Consider the following 19536-nt stretch of genomic DNA (forward strand, 5'->3'; position numbering starts at 1 on the left):
CTGCACCCGAAAAATCACATCAGATAATTGTTTTGCCCGACAACTCAATGGTTTACTATGTAGTTTCAAACAAAAGTTATTAACTCTAGTCCTGATGAAGGGTCTTGGCCTGAAACGTCGACTGTACCTCTTCCTAGAGATGCTGCCTGGCCTGCTGCGTTCACCAGCAACTTTGCTGTGTGTTGCTTGAATTTCCAGCATCTGCAGAATTCCTGTTGTTTGTGTTATTAACTCTTTAATTAGTTTGACAACTTCTAAAACTTGGGGTGTTCTTCTGTATTTGTCTCCAGAGATACTGCTGCCAATCATCTCATGAGACACCTTTTATATATTTCTTTGCATACCTTCCAAACGTTGTTCTTACAGTCAGTGAGCTCATAAGTCAACTCCTTTTCCATTTATGTAATTATTTCTTTCAAATTCTTGCTAACTTCTGCAAGCACCTTAACTAACTATTCTGCAAACACCAGAATTTAGATTTTGTACAATTTATCCGATTGTCCTAATATACAGTATCATAAGTACACACAAAATGCTGGAGGTACTCAGCATGGCAGGCAGCATCTATGTCAATGTTTTGGGCTGAGTCCCTTTATCAGCACTGGAAAGAAAGGGGAACAAGCCAGAATAAGAAGGTGGTGTGTGTGTGTGTGGGGGGCGGGGTGTAGACGTACAAGCTGGAAGGTGATAGGTGAAGCCAGGTGGATGGGGAAAGGGGGGAATGAAGCGAGAAGCTGGGTGGTGATAGCTGTGAAAGGTAAAGGGCTGAAAACGAAGGAATCTGATAGGAGGGAAGAGTGGACAATGGAGAAAGGGAAAGAGGAGGGGCATTAAGGGAGGTGATAGACAGGAAAGGAGAAGTGAAGAGGTAAAATGATGTGAGTGGGAAGTAGGAAAAATTTCCGGAAGTTAGAGAAATCAATGCTCATGTCAGCAGGTTGGAGGTTGCCTAGACGGAATATGAGTTGTTGCTCCTCGAACCTGATACTGGCAGTCGAGGAAGCCATGAACCAATATGTTGTAATAGGAGTGGGGATTGGAATTAAAATGGTTGGTCAAAATATTTATGCACATCAGAATATCTTTATGTCATTTTCTGAATGTTTTGTTTTAACCACTCATGAGCAAGACTTTCTCATTAGTTGGTAAAATATGCTATACTTTTTCAAGGAGGCATTAAGAACATTTTTGAATTATTTACCCTACTAGTGTCTTGCCAAGACGGGCTTCAACATAAAATTCCTATTTTAAGAGTTTGGTATCAAGCTTGAACCTGTTTGTTGGTGAGTGTAATTGAATTTGGGGATCTTGACCTAGAAGAGGATTCTGATGTTAGTTTGTTTATCTTGCCATTTAACTTAGAAGATTTTACAGACATATTTGGCAGTTCTCTCTGGTGCTTTGTGTTAGAATCTTAGAATCATACCGCTCTTCGATTCACTGGCCCATACCAACCTAGATGCCCACCTAAGTTTGTTGCATTTGCCTATGTTTGTCCCATATCTCTCTAAACCCTTCCTATTCCTGTACCTGTCCTCGGCTACTTTCTCTGGTGGCTTACTCCATGTATAGATCACCCTCTGGGTGAAAAAGGTGACCCTGAGGTTCCTATTGAATCTTTCCCCCCTCATCTTAAATCAGTGTGCTCCATTTCCTGTTTCCTCCACTCCAAAAGGACTGTGTATGTTCACCCCATCGTACATTTATGAGGTTATCCCTGATTCTTTTACACTCCATTGAATAGTCCCAGCATCAACCTCTCTCCATGACTCAGTCCACAGAATTCTGGCAGCATACTCATAAATCTCCTTTGCATTGTTTGTAGCATCTTTGCTGTAGCATGGCAACCAAAACTGAACACGATATTCCAAATGTAGTCTCATCAACATCCTATACAAGAGCAACATAACCACCCAGCTTCTATGCTGAATGTCCTGACTGATGAAGGGAGGCATGCCTCTTCACACTCCTTTCTCCTTAATATACTCCAAAATATCTCTTTGGTTTCTCTTTAATCTTCTTTGCCAAACTTACCTCATGCTTTAGTTTTGCCCTTTTGATTTCCTTCTTAAGTACACAGTGTTTCCTGTATCTCTTCAGGGGTTCATTTAATTCCAGCTGTCTAAACCTGACTACAGTCTCAATATCCCTCATAATTCACAGTTCCTACTCCCACTAGCCTTGCCCTGCACTCTAACGGGAATACGCTTCACGGTACTGCCAGGCAGTCCACATCTCAGAAGCATAAAGGTGACTGTTGCTGTTACATTATACTAGGTTTGAGTTCTTGACCTTTAAATACTCTTACTGAGGTAGCCAAAAGCGTGCTGTCACACTGAAGGATAAGGTGAGTTTCATCACTGATGGCTGCCTTTGTTGAGAAAGACATCTGAGAAAGGGAAAATTGTTCCGGTTGTTGTCATGGGCATTTATTAAGATTTTGTGTAGTAACTGATAAAGATGACCAAGTTAAACCCTTTAGTAACTTTATTGCTATTTCTGCATAAGCCTCTGCTATAACCTATGTGCAGTCCCTTAACAAGACCATTGGAAAATGTGATACCAGTTGAAACATGCATGCATAACCTCATCATAGGCAACACCCCTGGATCTCTGTACTGATCAAAATTATCTGTTTGTGTGTCTGAATCCAGTGATCTCCTCCAAGAAGAGAAAATCTATCATGTTTGCTTATCATCACAAATTCCTTTCTCCAGCTCTGACACCATCTTCCTTTGGCAAATATCTAAAAATGAGTTAGGCCATTTGCAGCCATTCTGTCATATTTGATCCCAAATTGAGATTTGAACCTCAATTTACTCTGGTACCAAAACAGTCTACATCAACCTCTATAATTTCTCTAACGTTTTCACTCCACTTCATGTCATCTGCTGCAGAAGAAGAATTCACCAATGGCTTTTTTTTAAACTGCTAAACTTCACCATTCTAAGTCGCTCAGGACCATTGTGTTTTGTCCTACACTCTGAATGTGTATTTACATTTATGAATATCACTGTGTGGTACAGCTGCATAACTGGTAATGTAAGATCCTGAGATCTAACCTTTGGTGAAATTGTTCTCTTTACGTACTATTTAAATATGAACTCTTGATGAGGATCAGTTATATACATTGCTCAGTGTTCAGAAGTTTTACCCGGATTTTTTCTTATTTTGCGGAACATTTTACCTATATTGTGAAAGTTTTATACAGTTTATTATATATGCAAGCTATTGAAACGCTCTCATTTCAATTCAATGAAGAAGAAAGAGAAGCATGGAAGAAGTCTCGAAAACTGCAGGTCAGTTCTATTAAAGTAAAGTTTTTGCACATTAGTTTAATTTGTACATGAATCTCTCCATATTTAAAAAAAAACCTTATTTTAGAAAACACAAAGATTGTGCAAAGTATCTGACTTTCCTCAGATGCAAAGTGCATAAACTTGGAACCTGCTACACCAGGAAATCACTTTTTGTGATTTTTCATCATCCTTATTTATACATTTTACATATTGGCAAGCTAACTGTGTATTGAATAAATCCTTATACTGTATATTGACAGGATGAGAATGTTTCAGTTGTCTCTTTTAATTCAATGAGAACACTGTAGGTAATGAACCTGTCAAAGAGAATAACCTGAACAAAATGAAAAATTGAGTGACAAGTGATCAGCTATGTGGAGTACTTCGCCATGTCTTCAAACTAAGCCTGAGGTTCTGGAGGGCTCCTGTGCTATGGAAGACGTCTTGCCTCGTCCCTGTGCCGAAGACGCCACACTCCAGCGGCCTCAATGACTACAGACCAGTGGCATTGACCTCCCACATCATGAAGACCCTGGAGAGACTTGTTCTGGAGCTGCTCCGGCCTATGGTCAGGCCACACTTAGCTCCCCTCCAGTTCGCCTACCAGCCCCGACTAGGAGTTGAGGATGCCATCGTCTTTCTGCTGAACCGTGTCTACGCTCATCTGGACAAGCCAGCAAGCACTGTGAGGGTCACGTTTTTTGACTTCTCCAGTGCATTTAACACCATCCGCCCTGCTCTGCTGGGGGAGAAGCTGACAGCGATGCAGGTGGATGTTTCCTGGTGTCATGGATTCTTGATTACCTGACTGCAGACCACAGTACGTGTGCTTGCAACACTGTGTGTCCGACAGAGTGATCAGCAGCACTGGGGCTCCACAGGGGACTGTCTTGTCTCCCTTTCTCTTCACCATTTACACCTCGGACTTCAACTACTGCACAGAGTCTTGTCATCTTCAGAAGTTTTCTGATGACTCTGCCATAGTTGGATGCATCAGCAAGGGAAATGAGGCTGAGTACAGGGCTACGGTAGGAAACTTTGTCACATGGTGTAAGCAGAATTATCTGCAACTTAATGTGAAAAAGACTAAGGAGCTGGTGGTGGACCTGAGGAGAGCTAAGGTACCGGTGACCCCTGTTTCCATCCAGGGGGTCAGTGTGGACATGGTGGAGGATTACAAATACCTGAGGATACAAATTGACAATAAATTGGACTGGTCAAAGAACACTGAGGCTGTCTACAAGAAGGGTCAGAGCCGTCTCTATTTCCTGAGGAGACTGAGGTCCTTTAACATCTGCCGGACGCTGCTGAGGATATTCTACGAGACTGTGGTGGCCAGTGCGATCATGTTTGCTGTTGTGTGCGGGGCAGCAGGCTGAGGGTAGCAGACACCAAGAGAATCAACAAACTCATTCGTAAGGCCAGTGATGTTGTGGGGATGGAACTGGACTCTCTGACAGTGGTGTCTGAAAAGAGGATGCTATCCAAGTTGCATGCCATCTTGGACAATGTCTCCCATCCACTACATAATGGACTGTTTGGGCACAGGAGGACATTCAGCCAGAGACTCATTCCACTGAGATGCAACACAGAGCGTCATAGGAAGTCATTCCTGCCTGTGGCCATCAAACTTTACAGCTCCTCCCTTGGAGGGTCAGACACCCTGAGCCAATAGGCTGGTCCTGGACTTATTTCCTGGCATAATTTACATATTGTAGCGATGTGCTACACACAGCGCTAGAATAACCACACGGAGTTGGTGAGTTAGAGTTGCGATGAAAGAGATTTATTCAAACTTCGCGGCCCGCTTCAAAGCCTTCCTGTTCCCGCCCTCCCTGGGCGGGACTACTGTGGGGAATGCATATTCCCAGACCCTTTCTGCGCGCGGGATTTTCCCCCTGCTGGTGAAGATGGCCTGGCGCCCTTTTTGCTGCCGGCCCTCTGCCTGCGCGCGCTGTTTCGTGAGCCGGTTCGTGGGTGCCAGAAAGTGGGTCGCCACAATATTACTATTTAATTATTTATGGTTTTATTACTATTTAATTATTTATGGTGCAACTGCAACAAAAACCAATTTTCCCCAGGATCAATAAAGTATGACTATGACTATAACAGTTACAAATATTGGCTTTTCATACCAAGATGCAGTTAACAGAATTAAATGAATAGATTTGCTGGATTTTGGCAGTAGTCTGGAGTAAGTAACAGTACAAAAATCTCAAACTTATTGGCCAAGCTCCATAAGCTATTTTAATGTTTCATTCCATTGCTAAACTCCCTGTGTCTAGTGGTAGAGCAGGGACTTCCTGAGAGGCTATGGCATTTATGCTTTGGAAATTGCTCTTGTTCTTGTGCTAAGTTTAGTTGCAGAACTTGAGTCAATTTGCTACCATGTATTGCAGGACTGAATCGGGGAAAGTTGCAGCTTTTTCAATTTTTTTTGATGCCATTTATTCCTGTGTTTACTTTATATGTTGAGAAAATTGAATGCAAGCATTGACAATCTAGAATCTCTTCATCAGGAGCAAGTAGAGGCTTAACTAAAATGGCAAAAGCAAAGTACCACCTCCATACTAATCACCTACCAGCATGCCAGCACATCCTACCCCATAAGTGGTAGAATCGATTCCAAATTCAGATCTCACCAACCACCTCTAAAGCCACAGAAGTGGAGTGGACACAAATTATTCATGGCCCCAAAGAACAGCTAAGGGAGTATTTAAGAAAATCTGCACCTGTATGTTATCAAGGAAAAATTAAGTTTAAAAACTCAGTAGTATAAAATTAGATTATGCACAGTAGTTATAAGCAACTGGAAATCTTTGGAGTATACGAGGCAAAGTGTTCATGGAATGTAGATGCTGAAGTTTTCCAGTGTTCAAAAGTAATATTGTTAGTGCCATCAGACCTTGGAGAAACCAAGTGAGATGGTATGGTCAAGTGAATGCCTGTCACTGCAGCAGTTTGGTTTGTGTTCAAGGAAAATTGTATTTAGGAAGTGAGAACATTCAATTTGGAAGAGAGGGGATAAGGGAGAGCAACTCAGAGGCTTTCTATGCTGTGACACCTCAAGACACCTCTAACCACCTACAATGCACAAATTGAGAGTGAGTGTGATGGTAAACTCTCCACTTGCCTGAATGAATTCGGTGCCAAAGGTTCTGAAAAAAGCTTGACATCATTAGGGCAAAACAACCTATTGGTACCCTATCAATCGATACCCTCCACCTCTGGTGCACTGTATTTGAAGTGTGCACTATCTACAAAATATGCTGCATTTACCCACCCAAACTATTCCCAAACCTATGGTCTCTGTCATCAGTAAGGATGAGGTGAGCAGGTGCATGGCAATGCTACACCAGCAGGTCTTCTCTCCACTGCAAGTCTTACACACTGTCTGACTTGGAAATATACCATCAGTACCCCATTGTCACTGGGTCTAAATCTTGGAGCTCCCAGTGTAGCTGCACTGTTGCACTGTTGGAGAACCTCCAGCAGAAATGCAGTGGTTCAAAAAGATAGCTAATCTCTGCCAGCTCAAGGGCAATTAGGAATAAGCAATAAATGGTGACCAAGCTGCAGAGGGTTGTAAATCTAGTGAGCTCCATCTTGGGTACTAGCCTACAAAGAATCTAGTACATCTTTAGGGACCCGTGTCTCAGAAAGGCAGCGTCCATTATTAAGGACCTCCAGCACCCAGGGCATGCCCTTTTCTTACTGTTACCATCAGGTAGGAGGTACAGAAGCCTGAAGGCACACACTCAACGATTCAGGACCACATCCAAAGTCTGAAAAAAATAATTTTTAAGCAAAGTGTAGGTTAAAAGAGACTATGAGGTAAAAGTGACAGTATGAACTAGGATACAGACAGCAAAAGTTTGAATCAGCTGAAATTTCTGGATGTTCAAAGGTGATGAAGAGAGCATTGAAAAATATCTGGGGTTAATAAGGAAATTGGATGAGGATTTCAGCAGTAGCTGGGGCATGATCAAGATGGAGATGTTACTGAAAAATATCTGGGGTTAATAAGGAAATTGGGTGAGGATTTCAGCAGCAGCTGGGCCATGATCAAGATGGAGATGTTAATGGACTAGCCTGTTCCTAAGGTGAGGAGTGTATGAAACCATAAGAATACAGTGAAGTCTCTGGCTGTGGTTGAACAGATAATAGAACCAGTTAGGTTGAGGAGCAGTATTTACCATAGTTCTTGCAGACTAGCTTGCAAACCAATGGATATTTAGTCTCAAGGTGTGAGTTGCTTTCCTCCTAAGCAGCAACCACTTAATCTTTGTTCAGTTTAGGATTGATTATAATTATATTCTTACTTTGTTACAAAAGCTATTTCAGTAAATTGCAATATGAATCAGAATCAGGTTTATTATCACCGGCATGTGTCATGAAATTTGTTAACAGCAGCAGCAGCAGTTCAATGCAATACATAATATAGAAGAAAAAATAATAAGAATAAATAAATAAATTTCAGTATACATATATTAAATAGATTAAAATCATGCAGAAAACAGAAATAATATATATTTTTAAAAGTGAGGTAGTATTCAGGGGTTCAATGTCCATTTAGGAATCAGATGGCAGAGGGGAAGAAGTTGTTCCTGAATCGTTGAGTGTGTGCCTTCAGGCTTCTGTACCTCCTACCTGATGGTAACAGTAAGAAAAGGGCATGCCCTGGGTGCTGGAGGTCCTTAATAATGGACGCTGCCTTTCTGAGACACGGGTCCCTAAAGATGTCCTAGGTTCTTTGTAGGCTAGTACCCAAGATGGAGCTCACTAGATTTACAACCCTCTGCAGCTTCTTTCGGTCCTGTGCAGTAGCCCTCCCATACCAGACAGTGATGCAGTCTGTCTGAATGCTCTTCACGGTACATCTATAGAAGTTTTTGAGTGTTTTTGTTGACATCCAAAATCTCTTCAAACTCCTAATGAAGTATAGCCACTGTCTTGCCTTCTTTATAACCACTTCAATATGTTAGGACCTGGTTAGATCCTCAGAGATCTTGACATCCAGGAACTTGAAACTGCTCACTCTCTCCACTTCTGATCCCTCTATGAGGATTGGTATGTTTTCCTTCGTCTTACCCTTCCTGAACTCCGCAATCAGCACTTTTGTCTTCCTGACGTTGAGTGCCAGGTTGCTGCTGCGGATGTTATTTGAGCTATGAGAGGCTGCTTAACAAGACATGCATCCATGGTGTTCCACAAAAGATGCTAGTATGGATAGAGCATTGTCTGATTAACAGAAGACAGAGAGAAGGAATAAAGGGTACATTTTCTGATTGGCGGCTGGTGACTAGTGGTGTTCCACAGTGGTCAGTGTTGGGACCACTTCTTTTTATGCTGTATGTCAATGATTCAGATAATGGAATTGATGACTTTGTGGCCAAGTTTGCAGATGATACAAAGGTAAGTGGCGGGACAGGTAGTGCTGAGGAAGCAATGAGGCTGCAGAAGGACTTGGACAGATTAGGAGAATGGGTAAAGAAGTGGCAGATGGAATATAGCGTCAGGAAGTGTATGGTTGTGCACTTTGGCAGAAGGAATAAAACATAGTCTATTTTCTAAATGGGGAGAAAATGCAAAATCCCATGTGCAAAGGGTTTTGGGAGTCCTCATGCCGGATTCCCTAAAGGTTAATTTGCGGGTTTAGTCAGTGGTGAGAAAGACAAATGCAATGTTAGCATTCATTTTGAGAGGACTAGAATATAAAAACAAGGAAGTAATGCTGAGGTTTTCCAAAGCATTGGTGAGGCTGGAGTAATGTGAGCAGTTCTGGCCTGCTTATTTAAGAAAGGATGTACCAACGTTGGAGAAGGTTCAGAGGAGGTTCATGAGAATGTTTTCAGGCATGAAGGTCTTATCATATGAGGAGTGATTGGTGGTTCTGCACCTTTACTCACCAGAATTTAGAAGAATGTGGGGGAATTTCATTGAGACACATCAAATGTTGAAAGGTTTAGATAGAGTGGATCTAGAGAGGATATTTTCTATGGTGAGGGAATCTAGTACCAGAGAGCACAGCTTCAGAATAGGGGGAAGTCCTTTTGAATGGCAATAAGGAAGAATTTCTTTAGACAGAGTGTGGTGAATCTGTGGAATCCGTTTCCACAGGAGGCTATGGAGGCCAGGTTATTGGGTGTACTTAAGGCAGAGGTTAGTAGGTTCTTGATTTGTCGGGGCATGAATTGTTATGGGGAGAAGGCAGGAGAATGAGGTTGAAATGGAAATGGATTAGCCATGATGAAATGACAGAGCAGATTCAATGGGCCAAATGGCCTAATTCTGCTCCTTTGTCTTATGATATTATGGTCATTTTGCACCTCTTATTTTTGAATTTTCTCCAGGTTTAGAGATTTGCCTACACCAGTGTTTCCAACCCTTTTAACCCTTTTTTTTTAGCCCAATGCCTCCCTAAAGCATGTTCATTCTTGCCAATGCCCTCCTAAAGCACCTTTATAATCGTCAATGCCCTCCTAAAGCACCTTTATAATCGCCAATGCCCTCCTAAAGCACCTTTATAATTGCCAATGTTCCTCTTAGGCACAATATAGTTTCTGGCGCCTGCACAGTGTAAAATCTTGTCTACCAAGATTGAGAAAAATGATTTTTTTTAAAATTTCTATTTGTCTTTAACCTAGCTTACACAGTATCTGTGCACTGTACAGCAGCTTTAATATCAATATGATCCTTGAGCTTGCTGGTTTTTAGCAAGAGTTGTAATATCTGATTCAAGATGTGACAGCAAAAGCTTTAAGTCCCCATGTGTAGCAATGTCCAAGCAGAATCTGTTCTTTTTACGAGTATGTGGTTCACTGCACTGAAGCCTTTTTTTAACAAGGTAGGAGGATGGAAAAGCAATGAAGAGCAGTTTGGTTCTTCTCCAAAGACCAGGAAACTTTGTATGACAGTGTAGCCACATACCACAAAAGCTGACATATTTGAAAATCATTTTTACTTCTTCATCATTCAGAATTTCGATAATTTCTTCTTGCAAGCTTTCTTCCTGTTCTTCTACCTTGCAAACAAACGGGTTATTTACCCAGTGTGGAAATTCCAGATCATTCAAATCCTTGAATCAATTGTGAAAATCCTTCTTCAGTGACTTCAGGTGTAAACAGTACTCTTGAAAATCACCATCTGTGAAAGAGGATGCCATACTTTTCATGCAGGAAGATTGTGAGAACATCCTTCTCCCAATGTTTTACTTATATATTTCCAGTTTTCAGATAAAAGTGGACTCTTCTCTTTTTGCCTGGATTAAATTGAAATTCTCACCCTGCAGTTTCATATTTAGAATGTTCATTTTGTCACACAGATTGGTGAATTACGGCACATTTCCACGTAGATTTACATTCTTGTTTCCCAAGCTCTTGATGACTTAAAGCAAAACTTCAACAGCAGTGTCAAAAAGATCAGAGAAATGTTTTAAGCAGCAGCCTTTTGACAGCCAATGCATTTCAGTGTGAGGAAGCAAGCATTCAAACTCTTCATCATTATTTTGGCATAGCTGGTGAAATATTCTGCTGTTTAACGGATGAGCTTTAATTTTACTGATAGCAGATATTATCAGAGTCATGTTTGAAAAAAGGCACTGGCTGAGGTTTTTGGCTATGAGATGCTGACAATGAATTGCAAACAGGCTTAGAATTTATTTTTTCATAAATGCCACTAAACCAGCATGGCAGCCTGTTATATATGTCACTCCATTTGTTGCACAAGAAATCATGTTCCTAATCAGAATACTTTTATCCTCAATATTCATTTTGAGCTTGTTGCAGTTTGATTCTCCATTAATATTTGTTTTTAGCTTTTTACAAAAGGGAATCTCATCATAAACTTTCCAATTTTGATAAACCATACACATGGCATTAGCAATGCCTAGTTGTCTTGCACAGTTGACTCAACCAGTTGTATCCCATGTTTCTGTTTTTTGTAACTCTGTGCATACTTGATACTCAATGTCGTCACTCATTTCGTCAATATGACAAACTACAGTTATTACTCAGAAGTATTGATTTTAAAATACTGGTATCCATTTTTAGAACTGTGATGCGTACTTCTGATACAGCAGGTATTATTAATCTTTCACCAATTGTATGAGATATTCCACACTTTGCTATCATTTTGGGGATGTTATAAGAAGCAATGAGACACTATCAAGGTCATTTTTAGCTTTCTTGGCAAATGTGCAATGCTTTTCAAATCCTTCTTTCATCTTCTGGAACTGAGAAATAACATAAGTAGTCTTTTCAGGGTGTTTTTTATGGAAGTGTTCCTGTAACCTTGAAGGTTTCATGGCTTCATTAGGCAGTATAAATCTATAAATAAGACACATGGCATTGCTGATCTGACAGGAACAGAATATAGCCATACTCCAGGTATGTAAAATTGTATTGATGCACTTTCTGTAGTTTCTGCTTCTTAGCAGGATTAGAATTCAAGGCTTCACCATCTTCAGACTCATAGAGGTAGCACCATACATATTTATCCATTATTAATAGGGATTAATTAAAATAGAAAATTTAACACAAACTGGGAATGCTTATTGGATGTTGACAATGGCAGCAAGTTGACATGGATGGAATGATGGCAAAGGAAAGGCAAGGCGAAGATGAAGGTGATCACAACAGTGAGAATTACTTTGACAAGGATTGAGATTGGAATCTGAATGTTACTCGGGATAGCGATGGTATTCAGCAAGCTACCTTTAAACTTCTCCAGTTAGCATGATTGACCAATCACGTAAGGTCTCATAATCCCCAAAGATGGTTTTTGACCACACATATGAAGCCAAGGTCATTCTGAACACCTCAAGAAGAAACCTCGGAGTTGGCGGGTTCACTGATTGGCTCTATTTCAATATTTAGTTCTCGTCAGTAGTGAATCGTTGTGTGACCTCTTTTCCATAGATCTGTAGAGAAAGTTGAGAGGGTGTACTTGACTTACTAACTGTTAAATTGCATGAACTCATTCCATGCTGCCGATCAAGGGGAATTGTTGGGCACCCTGGATGCCAATTTATACATCCCCAATGATGTCTGTTTGGTTGGGAGATTGCCAAGTTTCCGATGCGTTGTGATGATGAGTTGCTCATGGCCTGTAGTGCTTTATCCTTTTTTTTTGGAAGTGCCTGCTCTACTAGTGTTTGCTCAGGTATCGTGCCTCAAGTTAGGGTGCTGCTTATCGCCCTCCCCAAGGATCTTGGAAACCCTCTGATGATCTCTATTTCCCCTAATGCCCCGTCAGGACATGTAACTGCCCCATTGGGAATCATCGGTCTATACCTTTATTCCTTCTACCAAAATGCAGGACCATACATTTCCTTACACGATATTCCATCTTCCATTTCTTTGCCCATTCTCTTAATCTATCTAAGTCCTTCTGCAGAATCCCTGCTTCCTCAATACTTGAGTGATGGCGCTGGGAAACCACCGCAACATTCTGTGAGCTGTGGTCAATACTTGAAAACATGCTTTCGAATTACTCTCACTGCAATCTGCAATATGCAATATCCCTCCATGCAATATACTTTGAAATCAACTTAATGATCCACACATTTCATGATCTCCTGAAAGACTCAGCAGACCAAGGAGGTACAGCTCCTTTAAGTAGACAAAAGTTCATCGCAATGGCTGGAGGTGAGGCAGGGCTGGGTGAACTCCAAGCCAGGCTGAAATACATAGACATGAGGCCTCCTCTACCCAGCGGGTGCTGGAGAACAAAATTGAGGGGTTGAGGGCAGGATTGTTGTATTGGAAGGAAATGAGGGACTGTTGTGTTCTATGTCTGAATGAGATTCGGTTTTCCTCCTGCATGCCAGATACAGCGTCATACTGGAAGGCTTCTCAATTTTCCATATGGACCAAACTGCTGATTCAGATAAGGCAAAGGTAGAGGTGTGTGTTTCATGATGAACTCCCGGTGCTACTCTGATGTGGTGATTTTGGTGGGAACTTGTTTCTCACAACCTTGAACACCTAACGGTCAAATGCCGTTCTATTTACCTAGAGAGTCTCCTCCATAATCGTGACCACAGTTTATATACCACTAGTGGCCAACTATAATCCTCTCCAGTCAAGAAACAGTCCACCCTGACGCATTTCAATCATAGTCAGGGACTTCAATCAGCCTTGTTTGAAGAAAACCTTGCCCAATTACCAGTAGCACCAAAGGTCCTAACACACTAGACCTCTGCTATACTACGATAAGGAATGCCCAGCCCACATTTCAATAAATTGAACCACTTGCCTGACCTTCTCCTAGCTATGTGCGGGGAGTGGCGCCCCACACAGACTTCCAATATGCGCCTTGTAAGGCATGAAAATGCCCGACGCAGGCCTCTCATGGTCTGAGTCGACGTTCCCTCCCTTCCCTCCTACCTACATGCAGGTAGAGGCTAACACGTGTTTGTGGGGGGAGTGAGGATGGTGGGGGTGGTGGAGTTAGTAGTTTTTATAAAGTTACACATGGAACTTGAAATTCAGATCAGTTATGAAGACCGAAAGTGAACAAAGAAACTAAAAAAGTAGGATGCTGAGCAAAGTGTGATTAACTCTTCCATAAATTAGTTACTGTTAGCATTACCATTATGATTAACCTTTAGGGGAAGGACAAAGTGGTATGGGGGATTTCATGAGACCATTAAGGGTGTGCAACGGAACTTCTCAAGTAGCTGTTGTTTGATAAATGTGGTCATTAGACACAAGCGTATCCTGTTTCCTGTGAGAAAGCATGGTCACAGCTAACACCAGTCGCAGGTGTAAACAAAATAACTGTGGTAAGAATTAAAATGCTGCTTTCAGAGTGGATTAATGAAGTTTATTTTCATTAAATTTAATGAATAATATTGAAAGTTAAAGTCCAGGACTTTCCTGCACATTACATGATGATTTTGGAGATTACACAAATTTTTTTTTAACCAAAAATATTGATAACTTTTAGAATTAACTGCTTACTTCTGGAATTTTCTTTTGAGGGGCCCACACACATGCAGAAGTGTTAAGTATGTGCAGTGCTGTAAACACAGTTCAACACCTTAACCAGATGTACACATCTGTGTGTAACAAGCCATTGTGCTCAAAATATTCAGCAAGCTGGGCACCATTTGTGGATGGGAAAAGGAACTAATGTTTCAGCTCAGTAATCTTCCATCAGAAGTAGGAAAAGTTCGATATTGTATTTAAGTTGCTGATCTTAGATCCAATTTGCCAACTTGCTCTAGATGCCATGTGCCCTAATATTTTAAACTCATCTTCCATGTGAGACTTCAAGTCAAGTTGTTTTTATTGTCATTTCAGCTATAACTGCTGGTACAGTACACAGTAAAAATAAAACAACAATCCTCCAGGACCATGGTCTTACCTTGACCATTGTCAAAGGTCTTACTAAAATTAATCCTGGGCTCATCAATACACTGTGTTAACCTCTTCAAAGAATTCAGTTAGATTGTTCAGACGGAGTTACACAGATGGCACACACAAAATGCTGGAGGAACTCAACAAGTTAGGCAGCATCTACGGAGGAGGGCTAGAAAGGAAGTGGGCTGAAGTGATCATTAATTATTTCCCTCAGAAATATTTTCAGTATCTTCCTTACTACTAACCAGATATTTCCCTGCTGTGGTCAGGGGGGTGCGGAGGAGAACACTTTTGCTGTCCTTCAGTCACCCGGTAGCTTAGGCATCCAGCAAAGAATTTAAAGTCTCAGCCTGAGCCCCAGCCCTTTCATAGAAACATAAGAAAAGATATATGTAAAGGATAGATGAGATACAGGCAGGAAGTTTGTTTCCACTGGTGAGTGATATTTGAACTAGGAGTCATAGCCCCAAAATATGGGGGAATACATTTGTGTCAGAGCTGAGGAGAAACTCCTTTTCCTGGAGAGTAATGAATCTGTGGCATTCTCCATCTAGAGAAGCAGCAGAGGCAACCTCATTAAATACATTAAAGACACAGTTGGATAACTTTTTCATAGCGGGGGAATTAAGGGTTACAGGGAAAAGACAGGTAGGTGGGGTTGAGTCCACGGCCATATCATTGAAGGTGGAGAAAGCTCAAAGGGCCAGATGGCCTGCTCCTACTCCTATTTCTTCTGTTCATCTGCTTAAGACCATCACGTTATCATGTACCTCCTCTTTATTTATGGAGACCTTCACTGAACTTACACAAAAAGCCTTTCCAGAATAAACTCTCTCAGTCCTGACAAATATAAATCTTTGACTAGCAGTGCAACACCTTCTCCCCTTTTACTTCCCTCAAAATTTTAAATCCTGGAATTTTAAGTTGCCATAGTTAATGGTTGGGTAATATTGCTATGTTCTTGACATCTGAGAACCTTCTTAATCCCACCACATCTTTTCTCATATCTGTAGAAAAGACCATAGCCTTCCATACCTCTCCCATTCATGTTCCTATTAAAATTTCTCTTAAGCCTGCTTGCACTTATCCTATTTATACTCCTCATAATTTTTTTATACCAAATCTATCAAATCTCCCCTTAATCTTCTATGTTCCAGGGAGTAAAGTCCTAACCTATTCAATCTTTCCCTATAGCTCAAGCCCTCAAGTCCCAACAACATCCTTGTAAATTTTCTCCACACTCTTCCACCTTATTTACATTTTTCCTGCTCCAGATTAGACCTCACCAATGTCTTAAACAATTTCATCATAACATTCCAACTCCTGTACTCACTACATTGATTTAGACACTAGACACTAGACACTAGAATACGACAGCACAGTACAGGCCCTTTGGCCCTCGATGTTGTGCCGACCCATATATTCCTCAAAAAAAGTACTAAACCCACACTACCACATAACCCTTTATTTTCTTTCATCCAAGTGCCTGTCCAAGAGGCTCTTATATACCCCTAATGTTTTAGCCTCCGCCACCATCCCTGGCAAGTCATTCCAGGCACCCACAGCCCTCTGTGTAAAAAAAAACAAAACAAAACTTACCTCTGATGTCTCCCCTTAACTTTCTACATATGTCCTCTGGTATTTGCTATTCATGCCCTGAGAAACAGGTACTGGCTATCCAGCCTATCTATGCCTCTCATAATCTTGTAGACCTCTATCAAGTCCCCTCTCATCCTTCTACGCTCCAAAGAGAAAAGTCCCAGCTCTGCTAACCTTGCCTCATAAGACTTGTTTTCCAATCCAGACAACATCCTGGTAAATCTCCTCTGCACCCTCTCCATAGCTTCCACATCCTTCCTATAATGAGGTGACCAGAACTGAACACAATACTCTAAGTGTGGTCTCACCAGAGATCTGTAGAGTTGCAACATGACCTCTCTACTCTTGAATTCAATTCCCCCATTAATGAAGCCTAGCATCCCATTGGCCTTCATAATTATCCTACCTACCTGCGCAGCAACCTTGAGGGATGTATGGATTTGAACCCCAAGGTCCCTCTGTTCATCCACACTCTTAGGTAACCGACCATTAACCCTGTACTTAGCCTTCTGGTTTGTCTTTCCAAAATGCATCACCTCACACTTATCCGGATTGAACTCCATCTGCCACTTTTCTGCCCAATTCTGCATCCTGTCTATATCCTCTTGTAACCTTTGACAACCTACAGCTCCATCCACAACTCCTCCAATCTTTGTGTCATCCGCAAACTTACTCACCCATCCTACCGCCTCTTCATCCAGGTCATTTATAAAAAAATCACAAAGAGCAGGGGTCCCAGGACAGATCCTTGTGGCACTCCACTAGTCACCGAACTCCAGGCAGAATACTTTCCTTCCACTACTACCCTCTGCTTTCTTCCTTTAATCCAATTTTTTATCCAAACAGCAAAGTTCCACTGATCCCATGCCTCATGACTTTTTGGATGAGTCTCTTGTGGGGGACCTTGTCAAATGCCTTGTTAAAATCCATGTAGACCACATCTACCACCCTACCCTCATCAATTTCTTTTGTTACCTCTTCAAAAACTCAACTAGGCTCGTGAGGCATGACCTTCCCTTCACAAAGCCATGTTGACTATCCTTGAGTAGACTGTACTTCTCCAAATGCTCGTAGATCCTATCCTTAAGAATCCTTTCCAATAGGTTGCAGCCCACCAATGTAAGACTCACCGGTCTATAGTTCCCAGGATTCTCCCTATTACCTTTTTTAAACAAGGGAACTACATTTGCCATTCTCCAATCCTCCGGCACCTCCCCTGCAGCCAAAGAGGATTCAAAGATCATAGCTACTGCTCCAGCGATCTCTTCTCTCTTTTCCCACAGCAATCTGGGGTATATCACATCCAGCCCTGGGGACTTATCAATCTTGATGTTTTTAAGAAGATCCAACACTTCTTCCTTAATCTCCACATTGTCCAGCACACAGGCCTGTTCTATTTCGAACTCACCCTGATCAAGGTCCTTTTCACTTGTGAATACTGAAGCAATGTATTCATTTAGGACCTCCTCAACCTCCTCCGCCTCCAAGCACATGTTGCCTTCTTTATCCTTTAGCGGGCCCACCTTCATTCTTGTCATCCTTCAGTTCTTCACATACGCATAGAACGCCTTGGGGTTCTCCTTAATCCTACATTCCAAGGCCTTCTCATGCCCCCTTCGAACTCTCCTAAGTCCTTTCTTAAGCTCCTTCCTGGCTACCCTGTATTTCTCATAAGCCCCTCCTGCTTCTTGTATCTAACATATGCTTCCTCCTTCCTCTTGACGAGTGGCCTCACGTGTTTCATCAGCCACGGTTCCCTTTCCCTTCCATTTTTTCCTTGTCTCAGTGGGACAAACCTATCCTGAACCCAGCACAAGTGGTCCCTAAACTTCCTCCACATTACTTCTGTGCTTTCACCCTTGAACATCTGTTTCTAATTTACTCTCGCTAGTTCCTGCCGCATCCCTTCATAGTTAGCCCTTCCCCAGTTAAGCACTTTCCTATTTTGTCTGTTTTTATCCTATTCCATAGCTATGCTGAAGCTAAGGGAGTTGTGGTCACTGTCACCAAAATGCTCCCCGACCAAGAGGTCTTCCACCTGACCAGGTTCATTTCCCAGAACTAGATCCAGTATGGCCTCTCCTCTCGCCGGCCGGTCCACATACTGTGTCAGGAATCCTTCTTGAACACACCTGACAAATTCAGCCCCATCTATCCCCCTTGCAGTCAGGAGGTGCCAGTCAATATGAAGGAAGTTGAAATCACCCATAACTATAACCCTGTATTTCCTGCACCATTCTAAAATATGCCTGCTTATCTGCTCCTCGGTGTCCCAAGGGCTATTTGGGGGCCTACAGACTACTCCCAGCACAGTGATTGATCCCTTCCTATTTTTGACTTCCACCCACACCGACTCAGTGTACACTCCCTCTGCAGCGTCCTCCCTTTCTATAGTCGTGATACTATCCCTGACCAGTAATGCTACTTCTCCCACTCCCCCTTTTCTACCTCCCATCCTATTCCTTTTAAAACACCTAAACCCCGGTACCTGCATCAGCCCATCCTGCCCTTCCTCCAGCCAAGTTTCAGTAATGGCCACAACATCATAGTTCCACATACTGATCCGTGCTCTAAGTTCATCCCCTTTATTCCTATTACTCCTAGTGTTGAAATAGACACATTTCAACCGCTCTAACTGAAGGCCAATATGCCAAAGTTTTCTTTACAACCCTGTGACACCATTTTTGTGGCATTGTGGACCTGTATTTCCAGACCCTACTGTTCTATTGCACTCCGCAGTGTCCTACCACTCATGGTTGGTCCACCCAAAGTGCAACACGTTACACGTGAATACATTAAATTCCATCTGCCATTTTTTCCAACCCATTTTTATAGCTGGTTCCTATCCCATTGCATGCTTTGATAGTCTTCCTCACTGTTCACTACACTCTCAGTCTTGGTGTCATCCACAAATTTGCTGATCCAGTTTAGCACATTATCATCCAGATCATTGATATAGATGACAAACAACAGATCCAGCACCAATCCCAATGACACACCACTAATCACAGGCCTCCAGTTAGAGAGGCAACCATCTACAACCAATCTCTGGCTTCTTCTGTGAAGCCAATGTCTAATCCAATTTACTACCTCATTTTGAATTCCAAGCAACAGAACCTCGTTGACCAACCTTCCAAGTGTCACTTTGTTACAGGCCTTCCTAAAGTCCATGTAGACAATATCCACTGCCTTGCCTTCAACACGTTTCCTGGTAACATCCTTGAAAAACTCTATGAGATTTGTTAGACAGAACTTACCACACCCAAACCATG

Source organism: Mobula hypostoma, chromosome 7 (assembly GCF_963921235.1).
Source record: "Mobula hypostoma chromosome 7, sMobHyp1.1, whole genome shotgun sequence".
Lineage (NCBI taxonomy): Eukaryota > Metazoa > Chordata > Chondrichthyes > Myliobatiformes > Myliobatidae > Mobula > Mobula hypostoma.